This window comes from Phyllobates terribilis, unplaced genomic scaffold (genome assembly GCF_046119375.1).
Source record: "Phyllobates terribilis strain yellow unplaced genomic scaffold, ASM4611937v1 Scaffold_1__5_contigs__length_1240528914, whole genome shotgun sequence".
Lineage (NCBI taxonomy): Eukaryota > Metazoa > Chordata > Amphibia > Anura > Dendrobatidae > Phyllobates > Phyllobates terribilis.
This window is the reverse complement of record NW_027362761.1, coordinates 817,410,016-817,419,875: the sequence shown is the minus strand read 5'-3', so window position 1 is coordinate 817,419,875 and position 9,860 is coordinate 817,410,016.

Sequence of the window (9,860 nt, the reverse complement as noted above, 5' to 3'; positions counted from 1 at the left end):
TAGATGCAGACAAAAAATTATTTTTAATTTGCAACCTGATGGAGGTCAGTATAGATGGACTAATAGAGAAAGTCCCACACACTGCTAGAAGGCCAAATATTTTTTCAGAGCTAGATGCAGATATAAATTATTTTTAATTTGCAACCTGATGGAGGTCAGTATAGATGGACTAATAGAGAAAGTCCCACACACTGCTAGAAGGCCAAATATTTTTTCAGAGCTAGATGCAGAAAAAAACTTATATTCAGTTTGCAACCTGATGGAGGTCAGTATAGATGGACTAATAGAACAAGTCCCACACACAGCTAGAAGGCCAAATATTTTTTCAGAGGTAGATGCAGATAAAAAATATTTTTAATTTGCAGCCTGATGGAGGTCAGTATAGATGGACTAATAGAGAAAGTCCCACACACTGCTAGAAGGAAAAATATTTTTTCAGAGCTAGATGCAGACAAAAAATTATTTTTAATTTGCAACCTGATGGAGGTCAGTATAGATGGACTAATAGAGAAAGTCCCACACACTGCTAGAAGGCCAAATATTTTTTCAGAGCTAGATGCAGACAAAAAATTATTTTTAATTTGCAACCTGATGGAGGTCAGTATAGATGGACTAATAGAGAAAGTCCCACACACTGCTAGAAGGCCAAATATTTTTTCAGAGCTAGATGCAGATAAAAATTATTTTTAATTTGCAACCTGATGGAGGTCAGTATAGATGGACTAATAGAGAAAGTCCCACACACTGCTAGAAGGCCAAATATTTTTTCAGAGCTAGATGCAGAAAAAAATTATATTCAGTTTGCAACCTGATGGAGGTCAGTATAGATGGACTAATAGAACAAGTCCCACACACAGCTAGAAGGCCAAATATTTTTTCAGAGGTAGATGCAGACAAAAAATTATTTTGAATTTGCAACCTGATGGAGGTCAGTATAGATGGACTAATAGAGAAACTCCCACACACTGCTAGAAGGCCAAAAATTTTTTCAGAGCTAGATGCAGAAAAAAATATTTTTAATTTGCAACCTGATGGAGGTCAGTATAGATGGACTAATAGAGAAAGTCCCACACACTGCTAGAAGGCCAAATATTTTTTCAGAGCTAGATGCAGATAAAAATTATTTTTAATTTGCAACCTGATGGAGGTCAGTATAAATGGACTAATAGAGAAAGTCCCACACACTGCTAGAAGGCCAAATTTTTTTTCAGAGCTAGATGCAGAAAAAAATTATATTCAGTTTGCAACCTGATGGAGGTCAGTATAGATGGACTAATAGAACAAGTCCCACACACAGCTAGAAGCCCAAATACTTTTTCAGAGGTAGATGCAGATAAAAATTATTTTTAATTTGCAACCTGATGGAGGTCAGTATAGATGGACTAATAGAGAAAGTCCCACACACTGCTAGAAGGCCAAATATTTTTTCAGAGCTAGATGCAGACAAAAAATTATTTTGAATTTGCAGCGTGATGGAGGTCAGTATAGATGGACTAATAGAACAAGTCCCACACACTGCTAGAAGGCCAAATATTTTTTCAGAGCTAGATGCAGAAAAAAATTATATTCAGTTTGCAACCTGATGGAGGTCAGTATAGATGGACTAATAGAACAAGTCCCACACACTGCTAGAAGCCCAAATATTTTTTCAGAGCTAGATGCAGAAAAAAATATATTCAATTTGCAACCTGATGCAGGTCAGTATAGATGGACTAATAGAATGATGCTATGCCCAAAAGATTTTACTTCACTAGGTGCAGTAAAAAAATTGGTATTCTATACACAGGTGGTATATCTTGCAACACAGATAGGCTACTCCACTGACTAACACACTCTGCAATAGGCCAAAAAGGATTAGCTTTGCTAGATTCAGCCAAATGCTGTGAAAAAAACTTGCACAGCACTGGCACAGACCTGCCTGGCAAAAACTGATAGGAACTGATGTAACCTAGTCCTGAAAAGGACTGCAATTACAATTAGTCTTTACTCCCACAATCTATCTATTTAAGAGCACAGACCTGCCTGATAAAAGTCGTAGGAAATGCTGTAACCTAGTCCTTAAAAGGACTGCAATCACAACTATTCCCTACTCCCAAGCTATCTGTAGATTTGTGCGAAAATTGGCTTGAAATTAACAAGGTATAGCGCACACAGCAACAGCGGTGCCATCTAACACGCAGCTGCAGCAGTGAGAAAATGGTGGCGACGGGGAAAATGGCTTGGTCTTATAGGACAAGGACATGTGACATACACTGCCAATGACACATGCCCTTGCTTGTGTGAAAAAAAGCACTTCGCTCCGTGTGTGCACTGCTGATAGGCTGACAGATTGCACCTCCCCACTGTAAATGCGGGAAAGAGAAAAAAAAATGGAGATCTTCATTATTCCTGCAGAGATCCATCCCCTGCCCCTCCCCCCACCCCGCTGTACACTCAAACTGCGTATTAACATTAATTTTCATCATTACTGAGAAAAAATCCAGTTATGATTTTGGTGCACGAACAGTTATCGAACATAACCTCGAACAGCCGAATTTTTCTCAAATCGTTTGTGTTCGCCGAACGGCTCGAACACCGCCCAAAACAGCTCGAATTTCAGATTGGCGATCAGTTCGAGTCGAACAACGCTCATCTCTAATCATAGCTGCTAGTTTCCACCCATCAGCTTAAAGAGTACTGAAAGTTAGACATAGAGTCTACACAGGGAAAAATGCAGAAAGCAAGTCATAAAATTGCCAAAGTAGTGTTAATCCTCATATCCACATGACATTTATTTCTGAAAAGCTAGATATGATTTAAACAAAGCTAAATGATAGGTCTAGGTTAAAAAGCCTCAAAACTGAACAATGACGTAAATAATGGACCCTCAGATTAAAAGACGGGTGCTTTACAGACTGAGCTATCCAGGTTCTTTCTAAGTGCACTTTTGCAACATTTTCAAAATAAAATGTCTCTGTCCATATTTAAGTATACTCAGAAAAATAATCATCCAATATTACTGTTCAAAGCCAAAACCAAGCACATAATCAATGATTTGTCGTGAGTTTGGACATATTCAAAGACATGATTTTTGTTTTTTTCTCTAGTGTAAAAGAGCATTTTATTTCTCATGTCAAACAAGTGCATTAAGCATGCAACTAATCTTCAAGCACAAGCTGAGATTTAAACAATACAAAGTGATCTGTTGAGATTTAAAAACTTAACTCCTGAACAGGGTCTTGAACCCTGGACCCTCAGATTAAAAGTCTGAGTTATCAAGGTTCCTTCCAAACAAACTTAGCACATTTTTCAAGATTTACTTCCGATTCATCTAAATGTTTCTTTAGATATGCTGATTTTTTTCATATGTGTATACATACCCAAAACCAAAGCCAGCACATAGTCTGCCAGCATAATGAGGTGTCAGGTTACATCTCTTTTTATACTCTATGTATAGGAAACAGGGGAAGAGGAGTGATGAGTATTCAGCCCAGTGAAAGGCTATCCGATTTGGGCAGTTAAAGGCATGTGAAGTTGCATCATCAAGCGATTGATTTAGTTTACTCCAAAGCTGAATTCACATTCACACCGCTCAGTATTGATTAATTTTGACTTTCATATTGGTGCTGCAAAGAAAAAAAAGTAGGAATCACTCTGATTCTGTGAGTTTTTTATGGGAGACATCATACCTGCTAGTTTCCACCCATCAGCTTAAAGAGGACTGAAAGTTAGACATAGAGTCTACAGAGGGAAAAATGCAGAAAACAAGTCATATAATTGCCAAAGTAGTGTTAATCCTCATACCCACATGACATTTATTTCTGAAAAGCTAGGTATGATTTAAACAAAGCTAAATGATAGGTCTAGGTTAAAAAGCCTCAAAACTGAACAATGATGTAAATAATGGACCCTCAGATTAAAAGATGGGTGCTTTATTGACTGAGCTATCCAGGTTCTTTCTAAGTGCACTTTTGCAACATTTTCAAAAAAAATGTCTCTGTCCATATTTAAGTATACTCAGAAAAATTATCATTCAATATGACTGTTCAAAGCAAAAACCAAGCACATAATCAATGATTTGTCGTGAATTTGGACATATTCAAAGACATGTTTTTTGTATTTTTCTCTAGTGTAAAAGAGCATTTTATTTCTCTTGTCAAGCAAGTGCATTAAGCATGCAATTAATCTTCAAGCACAAGCTGAGATTTAAACAATACAAAGTGAACTGTTGAGATTTAAAAACATGTCTTTGTTTTTAAATCTGGGCCCTGGGCCCTCAGATTAAAAGTCTGATGCTTTACCGACTGAGCTATCCAGGCTCCTTCAAAGCAAACTTAGCACATTTTTCAAGATTTACTTCCGATTCATGTAAATGTTTCTTCAGATATGCAGATTTTTTTCATATGTGTATACATACCCAAAACAAAAGCCAGCACATAGTCTGCCAGCATAATGAGGTGTCAGGTTACAGACTTTTTATACTCTTTTGTATTTAGTGTTGAGCGAGCACTAAAATGCTCGGGTGCTCGAAGCTCGGACCGAACTCGCCGTGATACTCGGGTGCTCGACCCGAGCAACGAGCCCAATGTTAGTCTATGGGAGACTTGAGCATTTTTGCGGTGGCACCCCCGGCAGTCTTTTAAAAGCCTAACAAGTGCCCAAAACGATAGTGACAGTGCTCAAATGACATGGGGACAGCATGGGGATCGCCCCAGGAAGCATTTCTGACCCCCAGGTCACTGCTGTCAACAACGTGGTCAGAGATATTAAGCCACTTTTACAGGCTCACAATAAAATGAAAGTGAAACTTTTTTCCTGTGAAATATGTTAAGGAACATCCTTTCCAGGGAAAAGACTTGTGTATAAGTTAAAATAAATGACCAAAAACAAAAATACTCCTCCACACCTTTGGCTATGTTCACAAGTAGCATTTTTTATGCGTTTTTGCACTTTTGTATTGCTTTCAACTATGACAAATGCATTCACCGGGAAATGTCATTTTAACATTTTACAACCTTATCTGGCCATGTCCTGTGTGACACATGCATAAAGTGCTGAAAAGACATGGGAACAGCATGGGGAAGTCCCCTGGAAGCATCTCTGACTCCCAGGTCACTGTCTAAAAGTGTGCCCATCATAAGTGATCCTTGCCGCATCAGAAGATGCAGACTTGCAACTATCCCCATGCAAGTTCTAGTCCCAGGGCAGTGTTCAATTGTACCTCCCCCATTCCTTGCAATACAAGCGCAAGTATGCAGCCTGCCACCCACCCACCCCCAGGCTGCAATACCATACCGCTTGCTTGCTTGAACTTGAAATTGGGCCTTTTAGGCATGTGGAGGCAGAATCTGGCCACCACGTCATGGCTGTGTTGGCAGCCTGGAATCCATTCTCAGTCCCCAGCCGCCCGGCGGTCGGGTGTCCATACTCAGTCCCCAGCCGCCCCACGGCCGAGTGTCCACACGGTCCCCCCACACACTTTTCTTAGCCGGGCCTGCTTTAGGCAGCATTGGACGAGCCCACCAGAGAACCAGACTCCTCCGGTGGGCCCTGACTTCTCCATCGGTGGAGTTGAGAGTGCCAAGGTGAGGAGCATGATGATGATGACAGAAGTTAGCATCTGCTATGTTTTTTTTTAATGCAAGTGTAAGTGTGCAGCCTGCCACCCACCCACCCCCAGACTGCAATTCATACTGCTAGCTTGCACTTGAAATGGGGCTTTTTGTTTAGAGGACTCCGAAGCTGGCCACTACCTCATGGCTGCTTTGGCAGCGAGGTATCCATACTCAGTCCCCAGCCGCACCTATTTGTCCTGGTGTGCCTTATACATAAGATTAAGCGCGTATACCAAAACATTACCTGTGCCCTCCCCAGTGCATTTAGTGGGAAGGAGAGCCTATTCCGCTGTAGTGTGTGCATGCCAAACCCCTGTTCATGGTACATGCGAAGATGCCTCCCACCTTGCACCTGTCGTTGCAGACTTGCAACTATCCCCATTCAAGTCCTTGTCCCAGGGCAGTGTTCAATTGTACCTCTCCCATTCCTTGCAATGCAAGCGCAAGTATGCAGGGTACCACCCACCCACCCCCAGGCTGCAATACCATACTGCTTGCTTGCTTGCACTTTAAAATGGCCTTTTAGGCATGTGGAGGCGGAATCTGGTCACCACGCCATGGCTGTGTCGGCGGCCTGGTATTCATACTCAGTCCCCAGCCGCCTGGTGGCCGGGTGTCCCCGCTTGCTCCCCAGCCTCCAGGGGGTGGCCGGGTGTCCATACTCGGTCCCCAGCCACCCCTATTTGTACCGGTAACCTTTCCCACACTTTTCTTAGCCTGGCCTGCTTTAGGGCAGCATTGGCCGAGCCCACCGGACTATCAGACTCCTCCGGTGGGCCCTGGCTTCTCCATCAGGGGAGTTGAGAGTGCCAAGGTGAGGAGCATGATGAGGATGATAGAAGTTAGCATCTGCTTTGTTTTGTTGTAATGCAAGCGCATGTATGTAGTAGCGGCTAGGCCTGAGGAGGTCAGCGTTTTGGCGCATATCCTACCTCCTCCGAGGATTGCTGGATGTTTTCCTGCTACTATCCAAGTTCTATGACTCCCGTTAAAACAAAGCATCAGGTGATAAATGATGGATGAGGTAGTGGCAAAGGAGAAAGAGCAGGAGGAACAGGGAACATTCACATCAATATCAGGCCAGTCAACCAGATATGTCTTGTAGGATATGTTTCTGTAACAAAAGGAGCAGTTCGGCTACACAGTTATAGGGCATACAGTGAGTGCAATGCCTACCAAAAATTTCGATGCACTCCAAAGCCCCTTGGAAATGAAATGGAGGTCAGAGGGCGTTAACTTAACCTTTTTTTCCATTTATAGCAACTGGGTCTCCTGTGCACTGTTGGCCTAAGCAGTGAATGGAATGCTTTCCAAAAATTATGAGGTACTGCAATGCCCCTTACAAGAGCCATGTGTGGCACCCCAGGGGTCTGGTCACCACAGTAATAGAGATTATGTCGGAGAGCAAGTGGGAGGTTTCCTGGTCAGGATCCCTTAAACATGCAACATCCTCCTGCCCCAGTCCTGGGAGGGGATAATTCTGCCCTTATAAACTGGATCTGGGGTGGGGTTGAGTGAGTCAGAGAACAGAGAACAGTCAGAGTCAGAGTGAGAGCAAGGGAAAGTAACAGCAAGGAGCTCTGTAGGAGCTAGGAGCTAAAGACGAGGGGCTGGAAGCTGAGCAGAGCTCGCCCTGGCAGAAGACAATAGGAACCGGACACAGGAGTCCGAAGCTGTGAGGACTTATATATCCAGCAGCAGAAACCAGCCGGCAGGGGATTTCAGGTCCTCTGGTCATAGAAGCCCGGAGGCTCAGTCACAAGCAAGGGACCAGCACCGCCGTCGTGGAGCGGAGTCAAGCAGAAGGCCCGAAGTCATCAGCCATACGAGTGAGCACTACACGGTACACTCAGGGACGTGGGCTACTTCTACCCGCTTACAGCAAGGTAGCCAGGAAGAGTGCAGACAGACGGGGAGGCCTACAACTCCACCTGGCCAGGGGAACTCCTGCTTGCTCACAGACTGACCAGGCATCTTATGCTAGCCAGTACTCCCGGGAGGGTCTACCTTATAATCATCAGTAAAGACCCTGAACTGCACTGCAAAGACTCTGAGTCATTCCTGCTGCGCTCGTGCACCATCACCCCCATCATCCACACTCACTGCCCTGAGGCTATACTTCTCCCGAGGGGAGTTATCCCATTTTGTGCTGCGCACACAACACCAGCCTCAGCGGTCTGCCTCGCAGCGGTGGTACTCCCTGACCGCAATCTACGGGTGGCGCAGTCGGACAATTAACCTCAAAACATAAGAAAGATTGCCACTGGTTTGACCAGCCTGAGCCACGGGACCGGGTCACCGCCACGGTGACTACAGACCCCAGAGACCCGGCACAGGGTATCCCACACACGTGTACACACGGCCCAGGGGGCGCGTCACATGCAGTACAGCATATTAGAAACATAAGTCCCATTATTGGGGAGTGGGTGTCCCATAGTATTTGCTTATGCCTTGCAAGCAAAAGCTGCCAAAAATTAGGACGGAGCAACTTGCAATGCCCCTTACAAGAGCCATGCAGTACAGCATATTACAAACATAAGTCCCATTATTGGGGAGTGGGTCTCCCATAGTATTTGCTTATGCTTTCCCAGCAAAAGCTGCCAAACATTAGGACGGAGCAACTTGCAATGCCCCTTACAAGAGCCATGCAGTACAGCATATTACAAACATAAGTCCCATTATTGGGGAGTGGGTGTCCCATGGTATTTGCTTATGCTTTCCCAGCAAAAGCTGCCAAAAATTAGGATGGAGGAACTTGCAATGCTGGCACCCTGGTGGTATAATGGTGGTGGAGGCTGAGGATAAGGAGAAGAAGATTAAACAGCCGAAACGAGGAAGCGTATACCCATGTGTGGGTGTGAAGCGGTGCATGTGAATACACCTCCCGAAATAACACAGTGGATTTGACTTTATGTTACTCTGCTGTCATTTGGTGGTGATGAGAAGTCTGGCCCAATCCAGCCCTTGTTCATTTTGATAAGGGTCAGCTTGTCTGCATTGTCAGTTTACAGGCGAGTGCGCTTATCAGTTATAATTCCCCCAGCGGCACTAAAAACACGCTCCGATAACACACTAGCGGCAGGGCAGGCCAGGACCTCCAAGGCGTACAGAGCGAGTTCATTCCAAGTGTCCAGCTTGGATACCCAATAATTAAAAGGCACAGAGGAATCACGGAGGACGCTGGTAAGATCGGCAAGGTACTCCCTCACCATCTTTTGAAACTTTCCACTCCTTGTGAGAGTACCCCGCGCCTCAGGGCCTGTATGCTGGGCGGGTGTCAGAAAACTGTCCCAGAACGTTGACAGTGTTCCCCTGCCTCTGCTGGATTGGAGTTGCATCTCTCTCGCCTGTACGCCTTGGTTGGGCAGCGAACTGTGACCTCTGCCGCTAGCGTGTTCAGATGGGAATTTTTTTAAGAGTTCTGCAGCAAGGGCCTTCTGGTATTGCCCCATTTTTGTAGACCTCTCCACCTCAGGAATAAGAGAGTGAAAGTTCTCCTTGTAGCGGGGGTCTACAAGTGTCACCAACCAGTAATGACTGTCACCCAACATTTTGACAACGCGAGGGTCACGGTTAAGGCAGCGTAACCTAAAGTCAGCCATGCGTGCCAGGCTGGTAACGGTCAAGATTTCTGTGTCCTCACCAAGATGACGACTGACCATGCTCTCCTCCTCCTCCTCCTCTTCCTCCTCCCCCCTGTCCTCAGGCCACCCACGCTGAACCGACGGTATGACACTTGTACAGGTACTACCGTCTACAACGCATGATAGCAGCTACTGTTCTTCCTCCTCCTCCTCCCCCTCCTCTCCCTCATTGTCCCCCAATTCACGTTGGGATGAGATGAGGCTGGGCTGTGTGTAATCGCCCGCTACGGCTTCTTGATCCATCTCATCATACTCTGGCTGCAATGCCTCCTCTTTAATTCTCTGCAGAGAGCGTTGCAAAAGACAGACAAGTGGGATGCTGACACTAAAGATTGCGTCATCGCCACTCACCATCTTGGTGGCCTCCTCAAAGTTTGTCAGGATGGTACATATGTCAGACATCCAGGTCCACTCCTGAGGTCTTATGTGTGGAGTGTGACCTGAATATCGATGGCCTTGTTGCAGCTGGTACTCCACAACTGCTCTCTTCTGCTCACAAATCCTTTGCAACATGTGGAGGGTAGAGTTCCAACGTGTGGGGACATCACACACCAGTCGGTGTGCCGGAAGCTGCAAACGCTGCTGCAACACAGCAAGGGCGGCGGAAGCTGTAGCCGACTTG